The sequence below is a fragment of the Arvicola amphibius genome, chromosome 12 (assembly GCF_903992535.2).
Source record: "Arvicola amphibius chromosome 12, mArvAmp1.2, whole genome shotgun sequence".
In the NCBI taxonomy this organism is placed as follows: domain Eukaryota; kingdom Metazoa; phylum Chordata; class Mammalia; order Rodentia; family Cricetidae; genus Arvicola; species Arvicola amphibius.
The window spans coordinates 71,363,132-71,380,435 of NC_052058.2; positions in this window are offsets into that span (position 1 = coordinate 71,363,132).

Below are 17,304 nucleotides of genomic sequence, written 5' to 3' on the forward strand. Positions count from 1 at the left end.
GTATGCATTTTCATTTGAGTTTTTCATAGTTCTCTTACTTTGCTGCATGTTGGTGGGGACAAACACTATGTGACCCTGACTGGCTTGAAACTCGCATTGAATTCACAGGGATTCACCTGCCTCTGCTTTCTGAGTGCTGGGATGAAAGGTGAATGTCGCTCCCACTCCCCCCGCGCTGGACTGTAATCTTAAAGAAATGGAGAAAGAAGTAACTAATCATCATACTCAGCCTGTTTCATTAAATGATCACTATTATAAAAGAACCTTTTGAATATTAGCTCATGTGAAATCTACCTAGTGCATAACAGGAAGTCAGTCACTAGAAATATCTGTTCTCTTTGCTCAAACACTGACCTGGCCAGTTGGTATTGGTGCATGGACAGTGGGAAGAAAGACTTTGCAACACTGAAGACTCCTCAAAGCTTTATTTTGGAGCATGAAATATAAAACATGGAGTACTTCAGAAGGTACTCTGAAGCAAAACGAACTGCTTCAGTGCAGCGTTACTTGCACGCAACCTCTTTGCTCCAGATGTCCAGTCTCACTGCTCGTCTTGGTTCACGTTTCTATGCAGGCTGCTTAAGCTCCATCCTGCATGTTGAAGGTGATAAAGAATGGAGCCCCCAGGAGGTAATTTCATGAATCCTCTGCTGATATTAGAGCTCTTAGGAGAGAAATACAGAGGTCAGTGAACCACCTCAGAAGATAAAGACGCTTGCCACCAAGCCTGACAACCCAGAACTTGACACCCACAACCAGCATGGTGGAAAGAGAGAACTGATTCCTGAAAGTTATCCTCTCACAATGTGTGTGAGCACACAAACACTAGCAATGCGTGTATGCTCCTGAGTGCATACATGCACACCACACACACACACACACACACACACATACACACACATACACACACACACACACACACACACACACACACACACACACATACACATACACACACACGATTTAAAAAAGAGAGAAAGGGAGGAAGAAACCCAATGAAATTACCTGGCGCGAGTGAGAAGGAAACGTAGAACATGCAACAAACCCACTTAGGAGTTTATTAAGGGGATGCGTACAGGCCTGGGGATCAGTGTGAAGAGAGAAAGAGAGAGAGAGAGAGAGAGAGAGAGAGAGAGAGAGAGAGAGAGAGAGAGAGAGAGAGAGAGAGAGAGAGAGCTTCCAGCTTTTAAAAGCTGCCTAGCACATGTGTACAGGGGTTTGGCATGACTATGTCCCACACTGATGATGCCGATGATGGTCAACTCACACATGCGTGCAAGGGTTTAGCTGAGTCATACGTGGATGTAACCATGCATGCACACATTTGGGTCACGCAGGGTCCCTTTAACATTTAGGCATCTAGCCCAAGGGCCCATCTGCACGTGCACTCGCCTTTAGAACCCGGAAGTGCAGCCTTATCTGTGGCTGAATAATTACACCCAAGATACCCTTGTCCCTTTTTCTCACAGAGAAGACATCATTTACAACTAGGAAACAGGCATTCTAGACTCGGAATCTTGATCATGGACTTCTTCACTTCTCCAGAAGCAAAAGGCATAAATTGTTATTTCTCCTGGTTTGTTTTTGTCAACTTGGCACAAGCTGACAAAAACAATTTTCAGCTTTAGGAAAATTTTTTTTTTTTAGGAATTTTCTTGATTAATGATTGGTGTGGGAGGTCCAGCCCATGAGTGCAGTGCCATGCCTGGGCCAGTGGTCCTGGGGTGTATAAGAAAGCAGGCTGAGCAAACTAAGGGGAACAAGCCAATAAGCATTTTTCCTCCAGGGCCTCTGATTCGTTCCTGTCGCCAGGTTCCTGCCTTGAATCCCTGGCCTGACTTTCCTTCATGATGGAGCATAAACTGTAAGGTGAAATAACCTTTTCCTCCTCAGGTCGCTTTTGGCCATGTTTATCATGTCACTGGATACCAAAGCAAGCTAAGAGCCTGCTGTTTCCTAGCTTCTCTGTGATACTGTTATAACAACTCAAGTGGACTGTGGAATACACCAAGGGCCTGGGGGTATGTCTTCATAGCTTCACTCCACTGAACTGGTTTTAGCATTTGGTCTATCTATCTCCAATTTTAACTCATTTATCTTTTCGATATAGCTCTTGCCTCCATATGCCGAAGTTAACAGAGTGAGTAAAAACCTTGGTATACACCTCTTATCAATAGAGAAAATATTCCATATGTTGTTGGTTTTGTTGTTGGCTGGAGTTAGGTGCTCACTCTGGAGCCCAGGTTTGCCACAAATGCATGGAAATTCTCCTGCCTCATGGTCCTGAGTGCTAGGATGACAGATGTGAGCCAGCACATCTATCCATTTGCTGGATTTCTGATTGTGGAAAGGTTTCCCTCCTTCTTCCTTCCTTCCCTCTTTGTCTGTCTGTCTGTCTGTCTTCCTTTCTCTTTTTCTGAGATAATCCAGTACTCTGTAGTCCAGGCTGATCTTGAATGCCCAAATCTCCTTTCTCAGTTCTAGGTTTACAGGCATGTTACATGGTATCTGGCGGAGAATATTTCTTTTAGGATGGCATTCATTCCTTCTAAGACAAAGGGCCACCTGGAAAATTTATTTATAATGAAGTTATAAAACAAGAAATCCCTAAGCACTATTATGTTCTTTCCATTTGACGACAAAAGACCTGAAATGTACACTAACCCCTTTATCCTGTTTGTCAATGATCCAATGTGAACTAGAAAATATGTGAATTTCTTGACTGAGTTACTGAGGTTCTTGATTTTGGGGTTTTGATTTTTATCCTTTGGAGAAGACTGTCATACCCATATGTAGGCCCTTAAAAAGCTTTACCTCACTTAGTTCCGGCATCAGAAACATGCACTACCATATCAGTTCAGGTTCCTGAAGTGTCATACTGGTGAATACACACACACACACACACACACACACACACACACACACACACACACATATACATATCAGATTCTTATTTGCAATTCATGTGGAGATGATATACCTTTATTACACGTTAGTTTTCCTGACAGGTCTTTGATTTGATCCCACTAAATATTATTCATTAGAGTAGTTGTTTTGGATGATTCCTTACAAGGCTTCCTGTCCATTTTAACCTTCTCTTTATAGTGTCAGAATTATTCATTACAAGTAACTATGAAGGAGTGTTTGTTATTTATGATGACAAAGTGGCCCAACATTGGAAAATCTAGCCTTTAATTTGTTCATCTAAACTATTGAATAGCCTCCATGTGCCAGGCTCCCCCCTCAGGGGTGATAAGGAAACATAATGGGAGATTGGAAGTATTGTCAGAACTTCCAGAAAAGTATGACTGACGCTCTTGTAGACAAAAGCCATAAATTTAGGACAAGAGTGTTGAGAGAGCTGTTTTGAACGTCCAAATGTGGATAGGATTAGCTAACATGCCTGTAAGAGTAGGTCCCTTAATGCCTAGCAGCAAAACCTAGCCTTTGAGTAATGTTTGTCTCATATAGAAGAATACATGATCAAAACTGTTAGTATTCATAACATATATAAAGAATTTCCAAGTGCCAAGAAGATTAGCAACAGTGAAATCAATCTATGGGTGATATAAACAAGACATTTTATGGAAAAAGACCTAAGAATATACATAAAATAACTCTAACGCACAAACCTAATGCTATCATTTCATATTCACCTATTTGTTAAAAGTGCAAAAGTTAAGATACTTTGAGGACAAAGGTCCAGTACAAACCTGTTTTGTATTAAGCATCTTTTTTTTTTTTTTAAATTTGGTAGTGGTTTGTTTATGAGTCTGTTTTGTATCCAGGCTGACTTCAATCTTACTGTGTAGTAGAGGATGACCTTGAACTCTTGATCTTCCTGCCTCTACCTCCCAAGTACTGGGACTATAGGTTTGTTCTACATACCCAGCCCTTGCCCTTTCTAATGTCAGTAAAAGATACTGAAACTTTGAGAAGCAGACTTACGCTTAAGCTTATGAAAATACTCTCACTGGGAGGTGCACCGTTCACTAGACTTTTCCACAAGAGCAAGCTCTATCTCTGTTTTATATTTGTTTTTCAGGCTTTATCCTTAAGATTTGGTGCTATTCTTATAGACACGGAATGGTCACCCTTTGTTGAATGCGTAATTCACAAACATCAACTGTGGGTCAAAGTAACATAATTTTACACATTTTGGATGACAATTCATTATCTCAGTGAAGAGGCTCATCTGTATTTTTCCGTCTTTATTTGAATGTGGTGAAAGCTTCTAAAATGGAAAATTCCAGATCTTGGGAATGTGTTTATTTAAAGATCATTTCACTAATAAAATCATGTGTTTTTTAGTAATGTTCATTATAAATTTATTCTACTGGCAGTTTCTACTTCTTAATTTGTTAATGGTGGTGAGTAAGTTAGACATTTAAACTCAAAATGGCACTATACATCCTATCCCAGCAAGCACTGAGGAGGTTGAGACAGGAAGATATTGAGTCTGAGGTCAGCCCGGGCCTTCATAACTCTGTCTCAATAAAAGAATCCAAAACCAGATTAGCAGTGAATGTGGTGGTAACTGACTAATACAGATCCCCATAATGTCACTGATTATATTCTTGATTTCCTCACAGTGGGAGAGTTGCTTCAGCATTGTGTTCTGTCTCACTTCCTGCCTTGCCTCAGCTCCAGCAGAACTTTGCTTAAGTTTTATTGGTCTTCTCTCTCTTGCATTTAAGAATCTTTTTGTTTGCTTGATTTTGAGACGTTTAGGCTAGTTTGGTACTCACTCCTTAGCCCAGCCTCAGACTCTTGGCAATCCTCCTGTCTCAGCCTCTTCAATGCCAGGATTATAGGAGCTTTCCACCACTTCAAGTAATTCCAGGTAGGAATCTATGACTTCTCAAGTCTCTACAAACACATAAGCCAGCATCTACATGATTTTGATTATGAAAAGAGCTTGGTTATTGAATGTTTATCATTTTAGTTTTTTGGAGGCAAGGTCCTTGGTATATTTTCCAGGATGCCAGGGGATTTACTCTGGGAACCAGCCTGGCCTTGAGCTAGCAGCAATATTCCTGCATCTGCCTCCTGAGTGCTGGGAAAAGAGTAGGACACCATCATACTTTGTTTAATAGGGGTGTGAAATTGCTTTTAAAGTCCTGGAAAAGTCACTGCAAGCAATAACTTAAATTATCCCCAACCATAAGTGGAAATTTGCCTTTAATACTTCTTTTCTCAGCTTCCCCCCGCCCCCCCGAGTTAGTGTTTCAGATCTCTTGGGGAGATTGGCCAAGAACTAAAGGGATTTTATCCCCTAGCTTTTCCTTGACATTAAAAAAACCAAAAAAACAAACAAAACCATGTAATAAAAGTCTTACGGGAGTCAAATGTAAATTTCCAGTTTGTTCACTGGTCTATGATGCATCTATGAGACATTTGTTTGACGTTATCCAGTGCCCTTTCATCTACCCCCAACTAATTCAACTATCTTCATTCTTTAAAAATTCAATTAAAATGTCAAATTTTTATATTCTCTTAGCACGTCTTTTAACACCCTTTTTCAAGACTGTCTCAGGCTCTCCTCAAACTTGCTAGTCAAGAATGGCTTTGAACTTCCTGATTATTCTGTCTTCACGTCATTAGTGCTCCTGTGTTGGACACTGAGTGCAGAGTTTGGCAAGTACCCTACAAACTAAGATATATCCCTAGTCCATCAATAGATTATTGTTAAATGTTCTGTTGGAGTTTTATTTTTTGTGACAAGATCATGCTATATAGCCTGGAACTCCATATGTAACCCAGTGGGTCTTCACTAAACCCTCCCTTGATCTTCCTGTGCTAGCCTCCTGAGTGCTGAGATTCGCAACTCTTTCCCACCACGTATGGTTAATATTCTGTATTAGAGACCCATATAAAGCTGTATTGTGGCAATTAACTTTGTGGCAAAGACCAGAAAGAATTGAAAGAAGACAGCACTAGGTCTGGGTAATTGATGTCCAAACTATATAAACATAGACTGTATTAATAGTGAATTTACAGGAGTAGAGATGAGAAATTAAGGAAGGTTCTAGGATGACATGAACCAGGAAATGAAGAGAAAGGCAAATGTGGTTTTGTGTAACTTACCCATTACTCAATAGACTAGACTGCAGGAGAAAAACTCACTTTCAGTTTGTGGGAAACATTGAAGAAGTTTCAAAACATATGCTACCTGTGTGAAGTAACATAAGTTATCATGTCCATACCATATGTTCTCTGTATATTATGGACATATGTATACTGTGTGGGAGTGTGTTGCTGTGATCGATGTAGAAAAAACTGAACAGCCAATAGCTAGACAGGAGGCATAGCCTGGACTTCCAGGCAGAGAGAGAACTCTGGGAAGAAGAAAGGCAGGATTTGTCAGGTAGACATGGAGCAAAAACAGCAGATGTAGAATGGAAAAAAGATAATGCCACATAACAGAAAATAGATTAATATAAATGGGTTAAATTATAAGAGCTGCTGGGTAGAACAAGTCCAAACTAAGGCCAAACCTTCATAATTAATAATGTCCCCTGTTGTTGTTTGTGGGCTGGTGGTACCAATGGAAATGTACTACTACAGCTCCTTCTTTAAGTAAGATATGTAAAGCTTATTTTGTTCATACACTGAGTTTCATTTTGCACTTTTTTGTTTGGTTTGTTTTTGTTTTTGGAGACAATGTTTTACACTGTAAGTAAGGCTCTCTGCAAACTCTTCATGAAGCCCATGCTGGCCTTGGGCTCACAGTGGTCCTCTTGTTTCAGACCTCCTGAGTACTTGGGTTGTAGGAATGAGCTATCATGCTTGACTATATAATGTTTCTTAATTTTAGAGAGTTTCCTCTCTATAAGAACATTTAGCTATTACATCAGTCATTTCACCAAGTATCCCAAATAAAAGACAGAGAACAATATACTGGGTAAAATTGTACATAAAATCTATTATGTACTACTTATAATAGAAATGATTACAATAGCTAAGCTTCTGCTTGCGTGTAATTCAATTGCTCAATGGTGACATGAGGTTCAGGAGTTCAAGTTTATTCTTGGTTGTACAGAAAAATCGAGGCTTTTCTCAATTGTCCTATCAAACAAATTAAAAAAAATAAATTTGAATGTTCTTAGTAACATACTTTATAATGTACAAAGCAAAAATTTCCAAAGGCTTAAGGGTAAATATGCAATGTACATTTATAGAAAGAAAATCTAAGGTAACTGCAATAACAAAAAATAGAGATAATTTTAAAAGATAGAGAAGATTTGAAGATTAAAATCAAATTTTACTCTGGAACTCAGTGACAGCCACTGAGTTGGGATCTGAGGCATGAGGAGCTGAACTTCTAGGCTCCAAATGAACTTATGGGCTACAAAATGAGAACTACTCATGACAAGATGTCTCTCAGTTTTGACATGTACAATACATCACCTAATATTTGTAGCACACCCATTTTTTTCTACTGTCGAGGGAGCTATTTTACCTTGTTTTCATACAGGATCTTGCCATGTATCTCAGGCTAGCTTGGAACTTACTGTGTAGCCTAGGTTGGCCTCAAACTCATAATGCCTGTTTTAGCCTAGTAGGATCTAGAATCATAGGCATGTAACACTATACCTGGCCTGATACACATTTGGATTTAAATCTCTGAGGACAGACTCTAGGGCCCTACATATGAGAGACAAGTACTCCTCCACTGAGCTATAACCTAGTCCTTTTTTTACATTTTATTTTGAGACAAGTTGTCATAAAGTATCTACTCTGGCCTTGAGCTGGTACTGAACATTGACTTATTAAGTCCTCTTGCATTGACTTATCTGTTTATTTGCTTTAGAGACAAGTTTTTCATCTTTATTTGTAAAGAATTCTAGATAGAAGCAAACATCAACAATGAAACTGGACATTTTACATTCATGTAACTAAAAACACATAGTGCTTTGGATGTAAATATTTGACTTATCTGCTACTTAATTCCTGCTAGGGTAGCATTTGGGGACATAAAAGATGTGATGATGAGCCATGGGATTTTAACAGAGTCAACTCCAGACTGAACAAACATAAAAAACTAGTGGTGGAGTGCTGGGTGTGCTAGCTCAGGCTGGAATCCTAACATCTTGGAGCTGGAGGCAGGAGGATTGGGAACTCAAGGACAATCTTGGGTTACATAGTAAACTGAAGGTCAATTTGGCATGCATGAGACCCTCTTTCAAAAGACCCAGTCCGAACCAAACAGCAATGAGGAGAAGAGAAACCACTTCACACTCCTTGGTTGGGGATTATCTTTTTATTTTCCACTGTTTAAAAAGCAATAGGACAGGAGTAGGGTGTGATGAGGATCGAGAGTGTTAACACAGGGAAACACTGACAGATAATAAGCTCTCAATAACTCGTTCTGAGTATTTTTTGCCTCTTTTACCATGTAGAAATTAATCTCAGTCAACCTGTAAAAGTTTAAATCATTTTCTGTGCCTGCATGATAGACCACAGCATGGATACACCATGGTACAGAATACCCTGTGTTGATGGAAATATTAAATTATTCACATTGTAGCACTGCTCATGCCAAGGGTTACCATGATGCATAGACTGAATCATGGAGACGAGTTTTGTCATGTAGGTACAGCATGATTTAGAATAATTGGAGTATGAATGTATTTTTGGCAAGCCAAGGAAATTTTGGAAGCTCCCAACCACACCTAACATGGCACATTTTGAATGATTTTTTTGACAGTCCCTTTATTTCTGGTTTGCATGGTGTAAAACCAGTGGGTGGTGGGCTGCGGTGGGAAGGATGGGTTATATTTATTGGACTCGAGACTTATATGTCTTTACTTCCCAGCTATGTCTAGATTTCTTTGGTTGAATTTGGGGTAGTAAGCTTTTTTCTCTTATTTATTTATTTATTTATTTATTTATTTATTTATTTATTCATTCATTCATTCATTTATTATTTTTTATCTATTGCTTAGATTTAAAATATGATTATCTGGTGTTTAGATAATTGATTCCTGGCCCAAGCATGTCTTCCAGACCTCTCTATAATATTCTTGCCAGCATGGAATGCTTAATCATTTCACAATATCCTTGTCCTGGCTTACATTGTTTTTTTTCTCCTATATCTGCTTATGCTCAGCTCCAGGCCCTGCTGGATGCCACCATCCTCATAGCTTCATCGTTTCCCTGGTACTCTCAGTAGCAATCTCAACTCACTCTAGACACCATAGCTGTATTCCTTCCATGATTTCACTTGCGTGACACATGGATTTTGAGAGAGAATCTTACGTTGGGCATAAGCTTGTTTAAACAAAGCCTCTCCAGCACCCTGCCTTGATGTGTGTGTGTTTGGTGATGTTGTTTAAACAAGTGAATGAGGATAATGAAGTAAGAAGACAAGGTGATTGTGCTGTAAGTTCATGAGAACTCAGGTAGGAGGAACATGACTGTCCTTCGGGTGATGAACACACAGCTGTGGACACTGGTAACCATGGAAAGTGTGAGTGGTTATTGGAATTTCAGAAGGATAAAAACCCTCAAGTTAATCATATTGGTCAGAGTTCACTAGATAAACAGAGCCCTCTGTGTGTGTATGTGTGTGTGTGTGTGTGTGTGTGTGTGTGTGTGAGTGTGTGTGTGTGTATGTATGTGTGTGTGAGTGTTTTAAGAGGTTTATGTGCAGGCTATGGTTCAAGTAATCCAATGATGACTGTCTCCTGACAGAAAAGCCTTGAGACTGGAGCTGTCTCATTTGTTCCACTCTGCTGTTGGAGTCCTGGAGGTTCCTTAAAGAGCAGCTGGTCTTCCGTCTCCATTGGAATCCTGAAAAAGTGGATTCTAATAGCAGTGAAGGAATGGCTCAGCACCAGAACAGATAAACTGCCAAGGAGAATAAAGGTAAGCAGGCCCAAAGCAAAGTTTCCTTCGTCCATGACCTTTTATGTGGACTGCCACCAGAAAGAAGGTGAGGATCAGGTTTATAGTGGGTCTTCCAACTTCAAATGTGCCAATCAGGAAAGTACCTCAAAGCTAGGCACAGCTACACAGCTTCACAGCTGCTCAGGTACAGTTGATTACAGATGTAGTCAAACTGATAACCAACCCAGATTAGCCATCATATTAACTTAGCTTAGAAAACAAGATAAGTATGTGCATTTGACGTATATTAATTATTCCACACAAATACCCTTCTTCATATTTAAGAGGAAAAAATATAGAGATAAACCAGTCTACGAAGGTGTTGTGAAATAATTCTTCAACTCTTGAATCTGCCTAAGATCATTCATTTAGTGTTTTTGCATATTTTTCTGTTGGTCATGGATCTTATTTACAATGGTACTTGCTGCACACCTGAAGCTGTTGATGAGTACTGTCTCCATTTTGGTGTATGCCCTTGTCCGTCCACTTTTCTTTCTTTGTCTCCTCCCTTCTCACCCTCCCTCTCCCTTCCCCCCCCCCTTTGTGCTCTTCTAGCATGATCTCGCAGTGTGACCTAGGCTGGCCTTCACCCTGCAATGCCTCTGCTTTTGAGTGCTAGGATTACAGGTGTGTGCCGCTGTGTCTATGTATTTCTTTTATAAAATAGTAATGCAATATCTACTTAATTATAGAAATATTGGAAGAAGACCTCTGTACTAAAACAAGTGTTTTACATTTGCCTTTTTAAAGCTGATTTCTATATAAAAGTGAAAAGAACAGAAAATTGGGAGGCTTTTTATTAATTACACAAACTCAGAAAAATAAATCTTTTGAATAGCAATGATTAATTTGATGGATGCCATCCAATTAAAGTCACTCACACTGAAGTATAAAGTGTCATGCCAGACTGTAAAGTACTTGAACAAAGATGCCCACATCCATCTGAATTCTTGGCTCCAGGTATGAAATTGGCATTCAGTAAGCATCTGTTGAATCAGTGAAGCATGAGTAAAGAAAAAGAAAGAATAGATTCTTAGAATTCCTACTGATTATTGAATTGGAAGGGGCATGCCTGGTAATTAAACACAACAACAAGCCCTTTGACTGGAGTCTCAGTTCAGGATGTAACAGGGTCTGCTTCAGTGAATTTCCCAGGGACTTTTTATGGGTCATGACTTGTCTTAACTAGACAGAAGCTTCACTTTTTCTGTTTCTCTACCATCCACTCTCACCTCACCTCTCTAGTTGCTTAGAGACTGTTGTTTCTACCTAGGCATAACGTGACTTTAGGTCAGTGATGACAGAGGTGGCCACCTGAAGGTGATTCACAGCAATGTGCTGCAGCTGGGTGATCCATCCTACAGAACCCTTCTCTAGTTGGGCCGCCTGTAAATGGAGACTGGGTTTTTGTCTCCCAGTCGCCTAGACCTGATTAATTGCACAGAACTACATTCATTACAACATTGTTTGGCTAACGGCTCAGGCATATTTCTAGCTAACTCTTACATCTTAAATTAACCTATTTATATTATTTTATATTTTACCATGAGACTCATGGTTTGTTACCTCACATCTTGCTTCTTGGGTGGCTACATGGCATTTGCCTGGCTCCGCCTTCTTTCCCCCTGCATTTAGTTTAGTTTTCCCACTTAGCTATAATCTGTTCTGCCATAGGCCAAAGCAGCTTCTTTATTAACCAATGGTAATAAAACATGTTCATAGCATACAGAGGGGAAGCCCACATTAGATATCCACTTTTGTCTAGAATGTGAACCTCCTTTAGAAAATAGGCATTATGACAATTGGACAGAACAGTTTATTTATTGTATATGAAAGTTAGCTTTAAAATACCTTAATATGGAAGTCTCCTAAGTTTTGCTAAAAATTCTTAGAATCATTAGGGAACAGTTGTCATCTATTTTTGACACTACTGACCACCTGTTGTGGCTCCACTGCACAGAATTGTCTTGCTGGTCTTCTATCCTCTTCTCTTGAAATAGCCTAAGCAGAGCAGTGCTCCAGTAACGGTTACCAACAAGCCACCGGGTTTGTTTACCATCTAAACTAAACAATATCCTATTTATTCTTATGACAAAAGGTTACACTCTTTGTTACCCTTTCATTCTGACACATTGTTTTCTTGAGGTTTCCAAAGTGGAGCCATCACCTCAAATGTGTTAGGTTTCTCTTACCTGTAATATTTATGCTTGGGGGGCTAAGGCAAGAGGAAGATCATGAGTTAGAAGCCAGACTGGGCTACACATTAAGTTTAAGGCCAGTCTTGAAAAAACTACAGAGATATGGATACTTAGTTTTTACACAATAGCATAACCTAAGCAAGGTCTACCTTTAAAGTAAAATCCAGACTTTTTTTCCAAATATTAATTGATATCATATATAAGGGAAGTTATTCCACTTTTATTGTCATAGTGAACACTCACTCTTTCCAGGTTAAGTTTAAAAGGAAGCATAGCAGGACTAGGTAGTCATGCCAGCATCACTGATTCATTCATCAAAGACAAAAAACAATTCAGGAGATCAATTTGGGAGAGGATTATGACCAGTCACAGGAAAAACACTGATTGGGAACTGCCTTTGACCTTTGAAGGAGTTGTATGAAGAACTGGTGTCTAAAACTTAGACCTATTTCTAGTGTAAAGGGGAGACAGTAGGGCAGTGATTTACAGCATGACTCTGGAATCTGATGCTGCTAAAGTCCTGGCTTTCCAAGACTGTCATGTGTGATGGGTTGAAGTCCTGAAGGCAGGGACCACAGATGAAGAATGTTGTCTGCCTCTTGGTTCATAAGAGGTTCATAGATATGCTGAGTGATGTAGGCCTCTGTCTCTTGTTCCATAGCTCCGTTACTAAGCAGTGGTGGTTCAGCGATCAGCGATGCAAATGCACAGCAGAGACATCCTTCTGAGCTCCACATTCAGGTCAATTTGTTGTTGCATGAATGTGTCAGAGACTACTTAATTCAACACCTTCATGACTATGTTCATTGGCTCTTGTCCTGGTGACTTCAAAGCAAATCGTCATCTGTGCTCCTTTTTAATGAGTGTTCCACCATTGGTCCAAGTTACAAATTTAAGCATCTTCTCTCCTTCACCCACCCAAAACCAAACCAAATGCTTGATCTTGTCAAGTTTGAAGAGCATCCTAGAGCCAAAGAGAGTGAGAAGGACAGAAGAGAGTAGGCAAATTAAGAAGCCATCAGAATAATGCAGATGAGCTGTAAAATGCCTCTGCTTGTGTGTAGCGGAGCAAACCTTTAGTCCAGTATCAGGAAACAGAGGCAGGAACTTTGTGAATGAGGCCAGTGGGGTCAACAGGGAATTCCAGGCCAGCCAGGGTTACACAATAAGGCTTTGTCTCAGAAGAAAGAAGGGGAAGAAAAAGAGGAAAAGAAAGAGGAAGGAGGAGGAGGAGGAGGAGGAGGAGAGAAAGGGAAAAGTGGCCCTGGTAACCAATGATGGTGTTAGGAACTCCAATGTGTATATATAGTAAAAGAAGAGTCATATGATCTATTAATGAATTTATGTGAGATGAAGGGGTGAAGAGAAGGGTCAAATATTGCATCAACATAAAAGTTTCTTTTTGGTCCCAAGTAACCTGAAATATGGAGTTACCTTGTGAACAGAGATTGAAAAGAAATACACATAGAGGACAGATATTACTCTTGACTATGAGAACTTTACTTTTGTGGGGCTGAAAGATTGAGACACAGTCTACACAGCCAAAGATAGCCTTGAACTCATTATTCTCCTACTTCCTTCTTCCAAATTCTGGGATTATATGAAGGACCATGATACCTGGCCAGAGTTTACTTTTGAATATGCTGAGATTGCAGTGTCTACTAGTACTTGAAGTGGGGAGTTTGAATATGCCTTTAATGGATAGTTCTGGATGTATAAAGATTGGGCCAGAAATACAGTTGGGAAAATAACATATGGATCAGAAAGAAGATCACAAAACTGGATGTAAAATAAAGGACGAAGAGTTGAAAAAAAAAGTAAACAATTCAAAGACTGGGCCCCTCGGTACATCACTGTTATTCCTTCTAGCAAATGAAAGTGGGTGACATACACAGAGAGAAAACCCAGGAAATGTGTTTGCCAGCAATGCTGGGAGGGCTGACCACTCAGGGGTTTGAAGATTAAGAACTGACTGACCTAGTGCTGGGAACAGAAAACACTGGTGTTACATGATGCTTAAAATCGATTGACTTCAGAGGCAGAGCTTAGGATCCGCTTCCTTCTGACTGCTGTATCGATTACACGGTGCTGGAGTGAGAAGTTGTCAAGATTCATAACGTAAAACCTACCATTTTATGTTCATCCTCTTGTTTTGAAATAGTTTTTATACCTACCTGACTCTAAATTATATATGCCTTAAGGATCAGTTAGAGTTTGATTGCTGTTGTCTCTTGCATAATATCTGGCAAAGGATAGCAGAGTAGGGACAATATTTACCAAACAGAATTTAATTGAATCGTCTATCATTTGTGCCAGGTTAAACACACACACACACACACACACACAGAGAGAGAGAGAGAGAGAGAGAGAGAGAGAGAGAGAGAGAGAGAGAGAGAGAGAGAGAGAGAGAGAGAGAGAGAGAGAGAGAGAGAGAGACTATTTCTCTCTCACAGAAAGGGTGGATGGATAATATCAGGGAGTAGCCAGGTCTAACAAGTATCTGTGACTCATCCATCGGTGACAAAACTTCAGTTTTTGCCTCATTTGGTTACTTCCGATTCAGAGCAGCTTGTCGGAACACTCCAAAATAAATGCCTTCCTAGTGGAATATCTAGGTGTGCCAGTTTCCTGAGGGCAAAGAACAGCCCAAAGCCAGCTAAGCAAATTAGTGGGAAGTTGCCATTAGTCAGCTATGCCCACTCCAATGAGACTGTATCAATGGATAGCTTGCAATTTCCCTAAACTTTTCAAGGGGATGTGCATAGCTCAATTCTCTACATCTGCAGAAATTGTAGGGGGAATACCAAGATCTTTTGTTAAAATCAAAGCCTGATTGCTTGATTATTTCTAAAAAATGCATAATTTTCATATTTCCTTTATAGAGAAATGATTTGAAAAATCATTTTAAGATAACATTGAGTAAGTTAGTAATTATAAAATAATGCAACTGATAACTACATGATTAAATAATCATAGGTCACTGTCTTAGTTAGTGTCTCTGTTATTGTGAAGAGGCACCAAGACCCTGACAACTTTTATAAAGGAAATGTTTAATTGGGGCTGGCTTATAGTTCAGATGTTTAGTCCATTGTCATCATGGCAGGAAATGTGGTGGCACACAGGTAGATGTGGTGCCAGAGAAGGAGCCAAGAGTTCTCTATCAGGCAGCAGGAAGAGAGAATGACACTGGGAGCATCTGAAACCTTAAAGCCTGCCACCAGTGAGATGCTTCCTCCAACAAGACCACACCTCCTAATAGTGCCACTCCCTAAGAGCTTATGGGGGACATTTTTCTTTCTTTACTTTTTTAAAGAATTATTTATTTATGTACATGAGTGCTCTGTGTACATGTATGTCTACATGACAGAAGAGGGTATTAGATTCCACCAGAGATGGTTGCGAACTATCATGCAGTTGCTGGGGATTGAACTCAAGACCTCTGGAAGAATAGCTAATGCTCTTAACTGCTGAACCATCCCTGCAGCCCCAAGGCCATTTTCATTCAAACCACCACAATCACTTTATTATACTTTACTTATTTATATTGTATATGTTTATGGTTACATATGTGCTACAGCACACATATGGAGGTCACAGGACTATTTGTAGGAGTTAATTCTCTCCTTCTACCTTGTGGGCTCTGAGGTACCAGAACTTAGATCATCCAGTTCAGTAGCAAATGTAAATGAATCATTTCACCAGTCTGGGTCACTTTTTTTAAATTCAAGTAAGTGGCAATATTACTAATGTAAAGTAATCCTATAACTTTTGTTAACAGACCTTATTAAGTCTAGTTAAATTTTCTCTGTGTATTTGAGTGTACATGTGTATACCGTGTTTGTGTGTAGTGTATGCTCATGTGCGGGTGGGTAACCATTTGGATATTCTGCTGTATCATTCTTTACCTTATTTCTTTGCGACAGTCACCACTGACCCTGGAGCTAGGTTAGTGACTAACAAATCCCAGTGATCCCTCTGTCTCGAATCCTCCTAACACTGGAATCACAGGCATGTGTGGCCACACCCTGGGTTTTCCATGAGTGTTGAGATTTGAACTCATGATTGTGGAGCAAGTGCTCTTATCCAAAGCTCCATCTCTATAACCCTTATCCACACATCTCTTAAGCCTGGGTCTACCGCTATAGCCCATCTCTACCCATCGCTTACCCCTGGGTCCATCTCTACCCAGCTCTTATCCATGGGTCCATCCATCTCTATACCCCTCCTTAGCTTCTCCATAGATGAGAGTAAATATCTGCTTTTGAGCTTTTATGTAAGAAGTTAATTTCATGTAAGTAACAAGCCACTATCATACCAATTACAAAATAGAACTCCTTAAAAAAGTATCTTCAGGTCCAGCAAGATAGCTTAACTAGGTAAAGGAATGCACCAAACAAGACTCATTTATTTCATGTGCCCAGGAAAATGCCTGCATGTTCAGTCAGTATGAACTGAATAGACAAGGAAACAAATGAATACATGCTCAAGTGATATGCAAAATGGAAGTTTATAGATGTTACTATTTCTTCCAAAATGTGATTGTAGTTTCCAGAATGACATGAAAGGGGGACGAAGAGATAGCTCAGTGGTTGATAGGACTGGCTGCTCTTGCACAGGATCTGTTCCCCGAATAGAGAGAGGCTCACAACCATCTATAACTTTGGTTTCAGGGGATTTGATAGTCTCCGCTTCCCTTGGAGGCTACCGAGCTCACAAGCGGTACCCATACATATGTAGGCAAAGCACTCATATACATTTTTAAAAAGTAAAAATAGATAAAATGAAATACTAGAGAGTAAGTAATAGCTTTTTATAGTCACTAAAATTAAAAAAAAACTTTCACAGAGTTTTAGTCTACATCATCTGTTGCTTACTTCTTCCTCTGTCTCACTCCAAGTATCTCCTTAATTTCATTTTGTCTTCTATTTTACTTCTTTATTCCTGGAACAGGGCTAACCTGCGAACTGTCTATATGTGTCACAGGCTGACTCTGTGACTCTGTCACTCTCCTGACTTCAGCCTTCTGAGTGCTAGGGTGATAGGCCTGAGTCACTGTGCATACCAAAAGCATCTTCAAAATCTTGAGCTTAGCTAGGAGTGGTTGCTAGGAACATGGTTGCAGTACTGAGGAGGCTATGGCCGAATGATCACTATGAGTTTGAGGCCATCCTTGGGTACACAGGTCCAACTGAAAACAAACAACCCAAAGGTGGAC